Raw genomic sequence first — 12577 nt, forward strand, 5'->3', positions numbered from 1 at the left:
TTTGTAGTCAGTGCTCTTCTTTTTTGAAAATCTTTTTATTATTATTTTTTTTTTTTTGCTAACCCTTTAACAAGACACAATGGGGTTGATTTATCAAGCAGCGGATGCTGCAATCTACCCCTGAAGATTCAGGTCCCCCTGAAACTTAAAGGGACACTGAACCCAATTTTTTTCTTTTGTGATTCAGATAGAGCATGCAATTTTAAACAACTTTCTAATTTACTCCTATTATCAATTTTTCTTCATTCTCTTGCTATCTTTATTTGAAAAATAAGGCATATAAGCTTTTTTATTAGTTCAGTACTCTGTACAGCACTTTTTTATTGGTGGATATATTTATCCACCAATCAGCAAGAACAACCCAGGTTGTTCACCAAAAATGGGCCGGCATCTAAACTTACATTCTTGTATTTCAAATAAAGATACCAAAAGAATGAAGAAAATGTGATATTAGGAGTAAATTAGAAAGTTGCTTAAAATGTCATGCTCTATCTGAATCACGAAAGAAAAAAATCGGGTTCAGTGTCCCTTTAAATTAAGAAGCAGAGGGGCGGAGCCTAGCTACACACACAGATGGACGTGTGAAACCGGAGCTCCTGAGAGTGATACCGGTAAATAGGAGGTAAATGCTTTCAAATTGAGCAAAGAGAGACATTATGAGCCTAAACTAGTGGAGAGGAACTACCCCAGCTGTTTTATGGAAGTCCCCGGCAGAAGCAGTAAACCGCAACAGAAGATTGAGCGCTCACAAGAATCTAACTTATGCAGCAGGTGCCATCTTGGGACAACTACGCAGCGGTTCTTTCAAAAAAAGCAAGAGCAGAACAGTGCCTGAAGTGTGGTAAGCGGCTTACAATTTTAAAGTTGTCACGATACCGGAGCTGCACCAAATTAGCCAGACTTACCAGAGACAATGACAGCGCGACAGGCGAGATCTAAATGATAATGCGGGCCCAGACATAAACAGTTAAGCAGAGCACACAGCTCAGAATATGTTTCAGAGATACCAAGCCACCCTAACGGTCGGACCACAGAACAGAGAATTAACAGGGCCCATGTGAGGTTGATGAAAGTATTTAATGAGGGACACTAAAAATACCGACATACTGCAGATGAGAGACGTAATCACACTGTAGATGATCTAAAAAAAAGCTTTGAGGCCTATGTGTTGCTCCGGGCGGAACTGTTATTAACAATAAGACACAATAGCAGTAACGGTTATTGCGTTGTGTTTGGAGTCTGTTCCTGATATTGCCATGCCTTTTGGGGGATACTGACACATTGGAGGTAAACTGCAAAAACTAACTTTAATTATTTTCTGTGGCGTGGCTTTTTTAGCTCTCTAGTCCCCATTTATATCTAGGTGGTGTCATCTGGCTATCCAGAAGATCTAATCTACATTAAAGATGTCATCCAGAAGAGTGCAAAAGGCCGATAAGGTCTCCAAATCAGCTTCCTTGGACACATATCTTAAATCTAATATTACCCACAAACAACCAGAGTCCAGTATAATGGATATTGAGGGATAGTCAGATGTGGAATCTATTCCATGTGAAACTCTTGATGCGCAGACCCCTGCAACTAAAGCAGATTTGCATCTACTAGTGTCAAAGCAAGATATATCAATGAATTTCGAGAAGCTATGGGACAAAATTGATAATCTTCACACTACAGTTACCAATAGTCTATCAGAAATTAAGAAAAAGATAGTGAACATTGGTAATAGAGTGGATGCTCTGGAAAACGACAGGGGAGACCTTGAGGAGAATGTTTGTGTGATGTCGCAGACGATTTCCCTACAACAACAAATAGTAGATCTGCAAAATAAGATGGAAGACATGGAAAACCGTGACAGACGGTCGAATCTTCGGCTTAAAGGTATACCAGAGTCCATTACTCCGTCAGATTTACTCCCTTATCTTCAAAGTCTATTTAGAGCTATAACAATGGACTCTGAAGGTGCAGAATATCAAATTGAAAGGGCACACAGGGCGCTCAGAGCAAGACCCCAAAGAGATATGCCACCAAGAGATGTAATCATTAAATTTCTGAAGTTCACTGATAAAGAAAAGATCCTAAATGCGTCAAGAAAGAACTCTACATTTAAATTTCAGGGTAATGTGGTGCAATTTTTTCAGGACTTAAGCGTGAGAACATTACAAAGGCGAGGCAGACTCAGACCATTTACATCACTTCTTAGGAAGCACCAAATCCCGTACCGCTGGGGCTTTCCTTTTGCCCTTAATATACTTAAGGATGGGAAAATAACATCAGTAAAGACACCTACAGACATCCCTGCAGCTTGCAGAATCTTTGGCCTAGAAACCCCGGAGCTCCCACAAGACACTGACCTCGGAGGAAAATCAGGAGTACAGTCTGCAGTACAGAGCAATAGAAAATCTAACTGTACAAAGGTCAACAATAATAAGAAATCTGGACCTTGACTCTGTAGTTACTTTAAAGTGGTAAAGCGACACGTTTAAACCAGGGGACTGGTAAGATGTCTGTCCACCTGTTATTAGGACAGGTGATAAAGACTATATCTTAGGAGTACCAAACGCACTGTATAAATGTATTAAGCTGTGGTAGTTTTATATTTTGTCAACAGGTTGAATAGTAGGCTCATGCCAAGTTGATATTCTTTACCGACTATATAGAAGAGGAACTAAGGTAAAATGATTCTTAGTATCACTTCTCATGCGAAATGTTAAACCAATTGAAGTACTATACCTTGAACATGTTTTGTAGTTTTTTTTCTAATTACCTAAATGTTAAGTTTTTGTTATTGTTATCATTTTATTGTCAAGAATTGTGCCGTTTTCACAGGTGTTAGGTCCACTGAGGAGTTTATACAGACTCCGGATGGAGTAAGAGATTATAGGAGAATATGTATTAGAAGGATAAAGAGGTATCAGGTTAGTCAAATGAGGGAGAAAGGGCTAGGGTTTAGCCTTAGAAACATTTTCATGATGATATTTAATAATGGCAAGAATGTTATATTTCCCAGGAGTTAACCTAATATAGCATAATGTGAGAGGTCTTAACTCTGATATAAAAAGAAGAACTGCACTGACACAATATAAAAAACTTAAAGCTAATATTTTGTATCTGCAAGAAACTCATTTCTTAAGCTCGCAGGTACCTAAGTATTGGTCCAAAGATTACTCCCAAAGCTTTCATGCTACCTCCAATACCAGGACAAAGGGAGTATCTATACTGATACATTCATCCTTGAATTTTGAGCATATAGACACAGTAAAAGATAAAGAAGGTCGGTATGTGATGGTACAGGGAAAACTGCAGGGAACAGAAGTTTTGCTATGTAATATTTATGCACCTAATGAACAACAAGAACCCTTCTTTAGACACATATCTGATCTGCTCACAAATTGGTCTAGGATAAGAATAATTCTGGTGGGTGATTTTAACATAGATCTGGCAGCATTAGGGAAACCAATATCTAAAGGTGAATCCAAAAAGAAAATGAGACAACAGAGCATAGCCAAAAAAATTGTTGAGCTACTCACACCGCACGATATACAAGATTCATGGGCTATACTATATGGGGACACCACTGATACTACCTACTATTCTGCAGCACACAAATGCTACACCAAAATTGATTATATTTTTATCAGTCAATTGCTACAACCCATTTTACACAAGGCTAGTATACATGCATGTGTCTGGTCAGACCACTCCATTACACAAATTCTTATGGGATCTATGGCAACCCCAGGGAGAACTAGAACGTGGGTGTTTGATCCAAGTTGCCTGAGATACCCTGACACTAAGGCTAGAGTACTGAAGGAGATGTGTGACTATTGGAAAATTAACATAAATTCAACTGAAAATCCAGTATCAGTATGGGCAGCGCATAAACTTGTACTCCGAGGAGTGTTAATTAAAGAAAAAGCGCTTTACAAGAAAAAGGCAGAGATGCAGCAATTGAAACTCCAACAGGAAATTCTCCTTTTGGAAAGAGAACACAAACAGACTAAATCACAAATGATTTTACATACCTTACAACAGAAAAAAGCAGAACTACACACCATACTGAATGATAACTCGATTAGGGCAGCCCAAAGACTCAAAGTCAATTATTTTAAATATGCAAACAAACCAGTTAAATATTTAGCAAAGAGAATTAGAGATTCGTATCACTCAGTAGCCATCCCAAATATACAAACTACAACAGGACGAGTTACCTCACACCCGCAAGAAATTGTAGATGCTTTTGCAGAATACTATAGAGAGTTATACGATGGTAAAAAGGTTCAACTTAGTGACAAAACGCAGACTGTCCTTGAGAACTTCTTAGAACTAGCTGATCTGTCACATTTGACTTTAGAACAACAAGACCAGTTAAATGCTAAGGTAACGCAGATGGAGGTGGTAGCGGCTATAAAGGAGCTCAAACCAGGGAAAGCCCCGGGACCTGATGGGTTCCCGGGAGAATATTATAGACTTTTTAGGCAAACACTGATTCCCCATATAGTCAAATTTGCTAATTATATTTTAGATGGCCAACCTATACCTGAAGATCTTTTACAGGCCAAAATAATTGTGATCCCGAAAAAAGGTAGAAACAATAAGTTATGCTCTAGTTACCAACCCATATCTCTAATAAACCAGGATTTGAAAATTGTAACTAAAATTCTTGCCAACCATTTGAAACATATACTCCCCTCTCTTATACATCCTGACCAGGTTGGCTTTATCAAAAATAGGGAAGCACCAGATAATATTCGACGAATGATTACAATCATTGATTATTTACACCACAAGCGAACGCCTTCTCTGGTCCTATCGCTGGATGCGGAGAAGGCGTTTGATAGGATAGATTGTACTTACATGAATACGGTGCTAACAAAGATGGGATTTAATGGATCATTTATGAAAGCACTAGGATGCATATACTCAAACCCCACAGCACATATAAGAGCGATTGGACACCAATCGAAAGTTATTAACATACGTAATGGAACAAGACAGGGCTGTCCACTATCACCCCTCCTTTTTGCAATATGTATCGAGCCCCTAGCCGCGAATATACGAAATTCCCCAGATATCACAGGACTGCAGTTGCAACACACACATCATAAGATAGCTTTATTTGCAGATGATGTGTTGTTGACAGTGACCAAACCGCTCATTTCTCTCCCTAATATCTATAAGATCTTACAACAATTCTCTGATATCTCAGGGTACAAGATTAATACTGAAAAATGTGAAGCATTATTGCTAGGCTTACCAAAACACACTATCAAATTAATAGAAATGAATTTCGATTTTAATTGGGTGAAAGACGATATCAAATATTTGGGAATCAGATTGTCGAAACAATCTACCCAATTGTACAAAGTTAACTATCTACCCTTGTTTAAATTAATAAGATCTGACCTACTGAAATGGAAGAAACACAATTTCTCCTGGTACGGCAGACTATCATCGGTTAAGATGAACATACTTCTGAGAATTCTCTACCTGTTTCGAGCCCTACCTATTAATATAGACAAAACTGATTTGAGGAATCTGCAGACAGATCTTCATAGATACTTGAGAGGCTCTAGACACGCAAGGATCCCTCAGGATATACTCACAAGACATAGACAGTTGGGTGGAGTGGGATTTCCTAATTTGATGGACTATTACTCAGCGGCTAGGTTGGCCCAAAACTCACTACTAGGGAGGAAGCAGGACGAGGTGATATGGCCCCAATTAGAGGCTACTGTTGGAGGATATGAGACTCCTGAAGATCTCATATGGGGTGGAGACAACCAGACACATAAGAAGGACTATCAAAATCCAGTCACTAAGATGGCAATTAAACATCTAAAGGCAGCAAATAGAAAGAACTTGATCTTACCCACTAACTCGTTAATAAGACCTCTAAGATACATCCTGACAAGAGGGTCAAGGCGACTGATAGATAAATTGGCACATAAAGACCTATACCGAATAGCCGACTTCCTAGACAATAGGAAAATATTGACTTTCAATCAGAGTAAACTTGAGAATATTCGTTTACCATGGTTTTTATATCTACAAATAGCCTCAGCTATTAATATGTACATCAGAACTGAGTTAGGTCACAAAGCTAAAACTATCTTTGAAAAGCTATGTAGCACAACACACAGACAGAAACAAGCAATCTCACACTTGTACTTTCATATACAAGAGACAAACATAGGCTCCAAACCTACCATCATACTTCAATGGGAAAATGATATTGATAAAACATTAGATCTGAATACTTGGAATCAAATATTTTTAAATTCTACTAAAGGCCTGTTAGGAGCAGATTTAAGAGAAAACAATATCAAGACAATGTTTCGCTGGTATCTAACCCCTTTAAAGGCGGCCCACATGGTTAAGGGAAGTTCCAGGCAATGTTACAGAGGGTGTGCACAGCTAGGCACCTACCTTCATATGTGGTGGGAGTGCCCTAGGATACGGAAGGTATGGACTGATCTTTCTGAGATGATCACCACAATTTTGGAGGAACAAGTATCGTTAACACCGATGCAAGGGTTACTAAATGAGGGAGACCAAAGGTTTAATGTGTACATAAACAAATTTATTAGAATTGTGTGTACAGTGACTCGTATTGCTATAGCAAAATACTGGAAACTGGGAGCACCAGAGTGCGGGGAGGTTTTGAGTAGAATTAGAAACATATTTGCCATGAGTGAAACAGCCGCTTACCTTCAAGATACAGTGGAATCTTTCAATAAGATATGGTTCTATTGGATGTCAAAATGAAAAAAAACTTACTTTATTAAGGTGATAAAAGAATAGGGCGGAGAGACAGGATAGGTTTAGCACAAAAGTAAGTTGGCAGGGCATTTGAGCAAGCTCAGTGGATAATTAATGATTAATGATATATTTTGAGATATTTGCTGGACATCTACTAGTAGGAGGAGTACAGTGAAACGGTGAAACGGTTTATTGGTTATACTTGTTTTATATGTTATTTATTGTATATCTTTTAGAAATGGAACATTTAAAGATGGATTCTTGCCCAGGCAAGAGTTTTTCCTTTCCTTTTTTTTTGCCTGAAATACACAAGTTTAATATGTCAAAAGAATGGTTTATTTGGAGAAACTATAAACTGTAAATAGATGTATTTTGTTTATATAGTGTTTTCCAAGTGGAAACATTTGTGTATTGAGAAGATTGTTCAATAAAAAATATTTCAATCTAAATTAAGAAGCAGCGGTCGTAAGATAAGATCGGGATGATTGATACCCCCTGCTAGCGACCGATTGTCTGTGAATGTGCAAGGGGCGGCATTGCACAAGCATATCACTAAAAATGCTTGTGCAATGATAAATGCTGACAGCATATGCTGTCAGCATTTACCAATGTCGGGTGGACTTGATCCACTACATCGAACTATGTGTGCCCAACATTTGATAAATCTACCCCAATGTCTCAGCAAACTATTCGCTCCAGTTCTAGATCTGGTGTTAAGAACATCAGCCTGGTTGCCCAGGAATGTAGGTTCCTATACATTGTTATCTGTTTCTTCCTAGAGAAGTGTGACCCCAAGACAGCGGAACTGGGGTGAGGTGTTGAGAATAGAGTCTCCAACTGTCAGATGAAGATGAGATCAACAAACATACTGCTGCTGAAAATTAATATGTCTTTCTTTAAAAACTGAGTTTCGAATGTGTGATTACGAACATTATTATGTTCATAGTATGTTTATCTAGTTTAAATCTGGGAATGTATTTATTATCCAACTGCTGTTTGTTGTCTTTGTGGAGGAACCATATTTAAGTAAGGGGAGTTTCCAAACACAGTTATCTGTAGTTAGAGAGGGACCTTCACATATTCTACAATAAAAAGAACAAGGCACACTATTTAAACATGTTACTTTTGGTGATTTTCTTAACTTGTTTTTTTTTTGTTTTGTTTTGTTTTTATTTTGAAATTAAGAAGAAATGTATGTTTGTGCACAACTGATCTGTGGGATAGATTGTCTTCTGGATAATATAAACTACTCCCACTGTATTTTGTTTCCCCATCACTGTGATGTCTGTTAAAAAAAATCTGTTATACATGTTGAAAAAGCCTTGTTGTAGATGCAACAAAGAAAAATTATTTAGTGTCCTTTTTAAGTATATACTAGAAGATAATAAGGTTTTGTTTGTTAAAAACCTTAAGAATAATATATAGAGGTAAAGTACAAGAACACAAGCTTGATGTCCACAGCCTCAGAGGTGGTGGACGAGGGGTATTTATGTGCATGTCAGTGGTATAATGACAGTGAAGAGGTAAAGAGACACAGGGTACTCACAAAGTGTGGCAGCACTCCGTTGTGCTGTTGGGAGCGTTCTGGAGACTCACAGTGCTCAAGTTCACTGAGCCCCGGCTGACAGCTCTCTCCAATAGGTCAGGCAGACAAAGTTCAAATAAAGCACCAAGGTTTAGATATAGTAAAAAACATAAATTTAATAAAAACCTTTAAAAATGCTACTATATTGGGGCTCTGAATATGTTCTGCATATACTTCCTACCTAAGGGCATTAAGTGAAAAAAATTGAATGGACAGTAAAACCAAAAACTTTCTTTGATGATTGTTGGCTGCTGATTGGTGGCTGCACAAATATTTCTCTTGTAATTTGCTCACCAGACATGTTGAGCTAGCACCAAATATTGCTACTTCAACAAAGGATGCCAAAAGAATGAAGCACATTTGATAATAGAAGTAAATTGCAAAGAAAAAATGTGGGTTCAGTGTCCCTTTAACCCCTTAATGACCGGACCATTTTTCAATTTTCTTACCCTTAATGACAATAGCTATTTTTACATTTCTGCAGTGTTTGTGTTTAGCTGTAATTTTCCTCTTACTCATTTACTGTACCCACACATATTATATACCGTTTTTCTCGCCATTAAATGGACTTTCTAAAGATACCATTATTTTCATCATATCTTATAATTTACTATAAAAAAATATAAAATATGTGGAAAAAATTGAAAAAAACACACTTTTTCTAACTTTGACCCCCAAAATCTGTTACACATCTACAACCACCAAAATACACCCATTCTAAATAGTTTCTAAATTTTGTCCTGAGTTTAGAAATACCCAATGTTTACATGTTCTTTGCTTTTTTTGCAAGTTATAGGGCAATAAATACAAGTAGCACTTTGCTATTTCCAAAACACTTTTTTTCAAAATTAGCTCTAGTTACATTAGAACACTGATATCTTTCAGGAATCCCTGAATATCCCTTGACATGTATATATTTTTATTTAGAAGACATCCCAAAGCATTGATCTAGGCCCATTTTGGTATATTTCATGCCACCATTTCACCGCCAAATGCGATCAAATAAAAAAAATTGTTGACTTTTTCACAAATTTTTTCACAAACTTTAGGTTTCTCGCTGAATTTATTTACAAACAACTTGTGCAATTATGGCATAAATGGTTGTAAATATTTCTGGAGTCTGATAAGGCGGTAGTGTGGCAGTAGGCACGCGGTGGGCCCATTCGGGCCTGGAACCAATCTGCGACGGCAGCAAAGGGGTTAAGTCGGGCGCGGGGGGCAGCGTAGCCGAGACCAATGGGGGCAAGTCGGGCCTAGGGGCCCTTTGAGATAATTCTTGAAGTAATGGGGGCTGATTTTGGGGCTGATTTATTAATAGCATAGGAGCTTGAGGGGCCTGTTCCGCTTGTGGTGTGAAAATGGGCCTAGGTGCCTGGGGAGACATTTGCTGGAAAACAGGCCTAGGAGCCTGCAGGGACAAGTCAGGTTGTAATTGCAAATGAGGCCCAGGGGCCTGTATTTGCAAAACGGAGCCAGGAGACACATTTTCAGCAATATGGGGATCCCTGGATAGGCCAGGCCCAATTTGCTGAATTTGTGGAGCCACATGCTGCAATTGCACATGGCCTGTGGGAGGATGTGCAAAGGCAGCATTAGACATTGCTGCTGCAATGTAGCTCAAGAAATTAGAAACTGCTGGAACATCTGCAGATGGCACAGCATGTAGTAGGTTTGCAAATTGGTTAGGATTAAAGTGCTGTTGCTGTTCCAAATTAGATATAGGGGAATGAACCTCCTCTCCCACAAACTGTGATTCTGGTACCAAATCAACTAAATTTTCCCTAACTTCACTGATTTGCTCCTGAGAAGGTGCTGCATGAACTTGTGCCACAACAACAGCTTGATTTTGTGTAGGAGGGATGTAGTCTAAGTCATCAGCAAATGTTTTCTGTGTACTTATCTTTTCCTTTGTCTTTCCAGCTTCTGCATTATCCTGATAGCGTCTAGGTGGAAGAACTGAACGCCTTGAACGATGCATGGTAGTCAGAGAAAGGAGAAAAAACTGAGCAGCACAGAGAAAGAAACACTTCACAGCCTGGATCGGATGGAGAAGAGGAAGTTGGGAGGGGAACCTCAGCTTTTACAAGGTAAGGAGGGGCCTGCCCTAACCTGCAACAATGTTGCACCTAGAACCCAACCCTCTATCTCCTATCCCACTTTCCTACAGCCTTAACCCTTAGCCTGCTACAGGCCCATACTGGGCCCTACACGAACTTTCTCTGGGATCCCCTTTGTTCAGAAATAGCAGACATATATGGCTTTGGCGTTGCTTTTTGGTAATTAGAAGGTCGCTAAATGCCGCTGCGCACCACACTTGTATTATGCCCAGCAGTGAAGGGGTTAATTAGGGAGCTTGTAGGGAGCTTTTAGGTTTAATTTTAGCTGTAGTGTAGTGTCTGCCAGTACCCAATTTGCCCCCCAAAATAGTTTTTTTTATCTTTTTTATATGAAATATTTGTTTTCTGCAGTGTAGCTGGCCCCCCTAAATGATCTACATCCCTCCCCCTCCCAGATCCCTTACTAAAGAACGGAGATTCCCCTGCATCTACATACGGCTTTTTTCCCCCCACTTTCCTGCATATTTTGCATGCGCGCGCGTGCGCACCCGCCCCCCCCCCCCAGCCGCAACCGCCCACCCGCCGGGTATGACAGATCGGTTCCGGAATCATCAATTTAGGAACGTCTAGCCACAAGCTGGCAAGCTGGTATGTAAAATAGGGGATTGCAGTGATGCCTCAATATTGAGGCATCACTAGAATCCTTTGTAAGCAGCTGGAAGCGATCGGATCATGATCGCTTCCAGCACTTCAGACAACAGAGGACGTGCCAGGTACGTCAATTGTCGTTAAGGGAAGTTTTTTCTATGACGTACCTGGTACGTCCTCTGTCATTAAGGGGTTAAATTACTGGGAAAACTGGTAACCTAAATAATGATAATGAATTACAATTATTTTTTTTTTTCATACAGATTTAAATATATAATGTCATTTATTTTTGTTTGGCATAATGTCAATGATAGAATTAAATTAAAGGATAAAATACACATTGCAAAAATGACAACTTGTTTTATGTGTGTTTTTGTTTAATAACATTTACAGGATGGCCGGAGAAGGAGGAGGCTCTGTCAACATCTAATTATTGTTGGAGTATTACAAATTGTAAAATATGTATGTGGCGTGAATCTCATGGTCATGTGACATCTTTTTCAGCTGTGGTAAGCGCCACTACAGTAGGGATATATGGAAGCGAAGGACTTGAAGGTGGCAGTGGACTTTACCAGGGATCAGGATTTACTTCAGGAAGTGGAAGCAGAGTTTTGTCTAGGGGCAGATTGCGCTCTGGGGGTAGCATAAGTTCCATTGGTGGATATAGCATGGGTGGAGTTCAGAGCATCCCTAGCAGTTCCAGTGTTAATATTGTTACAAAAACTACAACAACTTAAAAAGATTCAAGAAAAAATATAACTTGCAGAATTCTGCACTTTCTATCAATTGTATTTGTACTTTCCTCTAGATAACTGCACTAACATTCCAGCCTTTGCACACACTAACTGCTTTAGTCTCACAGTATAATCTATAAACGTGTGCCAATATCTCAATTAGTATAGCTATGTCTAGGCCAGTGTTTTTCAACCAGTGTGCCGTGGCACACTAGTGTGCCGTGAGAGATCCTCAGGTGTGCCACGGCAGACTGACAACAGTGTGACATATTTTTTAAACTTTGCTTGTTATTTACTCCCAGTGCAGGGGTAGTTTGTAGGAGGCATGGCATAACAGCACAATACATACAGTATGTGTGTGTTTGTGTGTATGTGTATATATATATATATATATGCTGTATTAGGCTACAATGTGTGATTTTTTTTAAATTTTGGGATGGTGGTGTGCCACAGGATTTTTTAATGTAAAAAAGTGTGCCACTGCAAAAAAAAGGTTAAAAATCAATGGTCTAGGCCTACAGAATGCTCTGAAATAGTAATGCACCAACATTAAAGGGATATGAAACCCAAAAATGTTCTTTTGTGATTCAGACAGAGCATAACATTAGTAAAAAACTTTCCTATTTACTTTTATTCTCAAAATTGTTCAGTTCCCATGATATTCTGTGTTGAGGAGATACCTAGGTAGGCATCTGAAGCACGACATGGCATAATCAATAACATTTTTGCTAAACTGCTGCTATATAGTGCTCCAGAAATGGGCCCAAACATACATCCCCGCTTTTCAACAAAAG

The sequence above is a fragment of the Bombina bombina genome, chromosome 3 (assembly GCF_027579735.1).
Source record: "Bombina bombina isolate aBomBom1 chromosome 3, aBomBom1.pri, whole genome shotgun sequence".
NCBI classification, from domain to species: Eukaryota; Metazoa; Chordata; class Amphibia; order Anura; family Bombinatoridae; genus Bombina; species Bombina bombina.